General features: G+C 30.6%; 1 pseudogene; it reads left to right on the plus strand.

Annotated features, from left to right (window-relative positions):
• The first annotated feature begins 272 nt into the window (after nucleotides 1-272).
• On the plus strand, nucleotides 273-386 carry LOC111734209 (annotated as a pseudogene).
• Nucleotides 387-4,018: the final 3,632 nt, after the last annotated feature.

Consider the following 4,018-nt stretch of genomic DNA (forward strand, 5'->3'; position numbering starts at 1 on the left):
TAATTTTCAAACTCTTGAACATGGTCTGGCCTTAATGACAAGCTTCTCAGGTATAGTATATGGAAAAGAAAAATAACATAAGGGTGGAGAAACATGGCAGATATCAACTTCACCAAGTGATCAAGGTTTTCATTACTAGTAATAAGTCTTACTGATATTATGGATGTCTTTATCTGAAGCAAAAAAAAGGCACATTACCTCTGTGGTATTTGTCCCATAAATCTATAGCCTCGGTCTAATCAAGAACAAAAATATTAGAAAAAAAAAATTGAGTCTACAGACATGCCACCCTGAACAAGCCCAATCCCATCTGATCTTGGAAGCTAACCAGAGTCGGGCCCGGTTAGTACTTGGAGACCACCTAGGAAGACCAGGTGCTGTAGGCATAAAAAATAAATAAAATAAAAAATAAGAGATTATAATCTGACAAAGCCTTTGCAATCTGTGAGGTCGACCAAGGATTGCCTTGCCTAAAAAAAAAAAAAAAGAAAGAAAGAAAAAGAAATTGAGGGACATTCAACAAACACCTGGCCAGAGTGTCAAGCTTATGAAAGAAAAATAAAGACTGAGGAACTGTCACAGATTGGAGGAGACAAAGGGTACATAACAACTAAATAAATATGATATCCTGGATAGGATCCTACAACAACAACAACAAAAAGCACATTGGAAGAAAAGTCGATGCAATATGAATAAAGTCCACAGTTTAGTTAATAGTACTATACCTACGTTAATTTCTTAGTTTTGATAATTGCCTCATGCTTATGTAAGATAAAATTAGGGGAAGATCAGTAAAGGGTGCATGGGAAGTCTCTGTACTCTTTGCAGCTATTTTATAAGTCTAAAATTATTTTAAAATAAAACATTAAAAAAGACACAACAGACTGGGAGAGAATATTTTGAGGAAATATGACAAAGAGTTATCCCTAATAAATAAGGTGAATCTATATGTTGAAAACAAATATAAGCCAATAGAGAAACAGACAAGGAAGATACACAGGACATTCACAGAAAAAAAAATACAAATGATTAGTAAATATATGAAAAGTTGTTCAGAGAAAAGACTTTAGAGAAGTAGACTTTAAATGATTATTGTAAAATGCTAGTGATTCAATGAGAGTTATGGACGCATTGAAATATGTTTCTTAGATCACTCTGTGTGTGTGTGTGTGTGCGCGAGTGTGTGCGCGCGCGCGCACGCGCGCGCACTCGCACATATATTCATAATACCCGTAGATATTTATGAATACAGATATGTGTTCTAAATGTGTGCATACAAATGTATGATTTATGTACCTATGTGATCACAGTGTTTTCTAAAATTCAAATTCATTTATAATACAAACAATATCTTTTAAATGTTCCAGAAATAATGAAGGAGCTGAAATTCTATTATGAGAGTAGGAATGGGGAGAGGGATTAGACATAAGAGAAAATGGAGCATACCCTTAGCAGAGCTTGCTAGAGTGACTTCTTCAGGGACAGTAACTTTCATTTTCACTGCTCCTTACAAGATAAGCACATGTATAAGTTCTCAGTAAACTTTGAATCAAACTGATTATGAGAGTGAGAAAAAGAGGAAAATAAGCATATCACAAAAATAACTACTTAAAGTATAGAAAAATCTATGATATACGATTTAAGAAAAAGAAATGTATGAAGTTATAAACAGACACTTCTTGTCAATGTAAGTAATACATACCACGAGCATACTTTGAAATACAAAAAGGGTTTTGATCCTATTTATAGCTTTATACAGATGTCAGATTTAGGTAAATTCAGTTGCTCAACCAAATTATACTTAAGGCTATTCTTTCACTTTATTGTAACTCTATTTAAAATTTATTTAATGGTCATTTAGCATAACTATATGATAAGTAATAAAATGGAAATATATATATATATATATATATATAGCCTTCATACTGTAAATATCTTTCAAATATTGTGGTACATCAGATTTAGATCTTAAAGTGAATCCTTATTCCTCTTGATTGGAGGTGTGGCAAGTCTCATATTTATATTCAATATATGCATGAATTCAGCCATTTGTAAGGTAATAGAAGCTGTTGGGCACTGTCTTTGGAACACACACGAATATTAAGTACTCTTATAAAAGTTCACTGATGATATTGAATTAAAGAACTCCAACTATGTCAGTCTTACCATTGAGTGTGTATTCAAAGCCAATAGTAAAATTATATTTCTACATTAATATATAAAGTAATAATTAAGAGTGTAGGCATGCAAGTGTTGAGAAAATAAATTCTAACATAGTTATTAATAACAGTGAATTCAGAGTTGTTTTTGATTTGCTCCCTAAATGGCTACTTGTGCTTTAATTTTTTCTTTGTTAATATATAATGATGCAAAATTTAATTTGGTTTTCACTGATTTGAAGATGTAAACATTTTATATACTATCAGTTTTATAGTGAGCCTGTCTATATACATGGATTTATTACCAAGAAAATATAGCAGAGTAAAGCAATTTCATGATAAATGACTTCTATTTGTAATAGGGTAAAGGTATTAATCTAGATGCTGATAGAAAATATAAGTTAAATAGGTTATAATTAAGTGGCGGTTTGTCAAATAATGGAAAATACATAAATTCTAAATGATTAGAAGAAAAATGAAACAGAAAATTCCATTAATTCAACAAGAGTATTTTTAAGAAGCAAAAACATGAAAGAATGGGAATTTTTAAAAAATATATAAAATAAGATAGCATGCCTAAAACCAAACATTCCATGAATTGTAGTAAGTGTGAATGCATTAAATTTATTAAAAGACAGATGTTTCAAAATAGGAGACAAAGGAAAACAAACAAACAAAAAAAAAATAAGCTGTTCACAAGGGACACTCTTACAGCATAACAATATAGAGAGTTTAATAATAATGGATGGAAAAAAATTTACTAATGAAATGCTAAAAAAGTCAAAGCAGAAGGGTATTATACATATTAGATAAAGTAGGATTCAAGGTTAAAAAAACTGAAAAGGATAAGCAATGATATATTTTTTTTGATAAATGGTATGATACATCAGGATGCAATCTTAGTAATCAACTTTCATGCACCAAATTACATAATTTTTAAAAATTAATTCATTTTTTTATTGTAAAAATATCATGAAATTTACTCTCTTAACAAATTTTTAAGTGCAAAAAAGTATTGTTATCTATAGACGCAATGTTTTATTTCAGATCTCTAGAACTTATTTATGTTGCATACATAAAATTTTATACATATTGATTGGCAACTCCCCATTCCCCCCACCACATCCCTGACAATCATCATTTTATTCTTTGCTTCTATGAATTTGACAATTTTAGATATCTCATATAAGTGAACTCAAGCAGTATTTGTCCATCTGAGGCTAGCTCATTTCACTTAGCATAATGTCCTCAAGATTCATCCATGTTATCACACATTGCAGGATTTTTCCCCCTGCTTATTGTAAAGCTGAATAATATTCCATTGTATGTATATACCACATTTTCATTATCCACTCACCCATAGATGGACATTGAGGTTGTTTTCACATTTTAGCTATTGTGAGTAGCACTGTAATAAAAATGGGAGTGCTAATATCTTTTTTGAGATCCTAATTTCAATTGTTTTAGATAAATACCCAGAAATGGGATTGCTGGATCATATAGTAGTTCTATTTAAAAATTTTAAAGAACTTCCACACTGTTTTCCATAGCAGCTTACATTATTTAGCATTCACGCCAACATTATAGAGTGTTTCAATTATTCCACATCCTTGCCAACACTTGTTAGGATGGCAACTATCAAAACAATTAATTACACAGTTATAAAATAGAAAAAGCATTAATTGACGGAACTATAAAGAAACCAGAAAAGTCACAGATCTACAATCCTAATAGGAGACTTGAACATACCTCTCTTAGAATTCAAAAAGATCCATAATAAAACCCCAAAACAAAAAAGATATGAAAAACATAACACTTTTGATGAAGTAGAACTATATATATACAACACAGGAGATATA

The sequence above is a fragment of the Pteropus vampyrus genome, unplaced genomic scaffold (assembly GCF_000151845.1).
Source record: "Pteropus vampyrus isolate Shadow unplaced genomic scaffold, Pvam_2.0 Scaffold869, whole genome shotgun sequence".
In the NCBI taxonomy this organism is placed as follows: domain Eukaryota; kingdom Metazoa; phylum Chordata; class Mammalia; order Chiroptera; family Pteropodidae; genus Pteropus; species Pteropus vampyrus.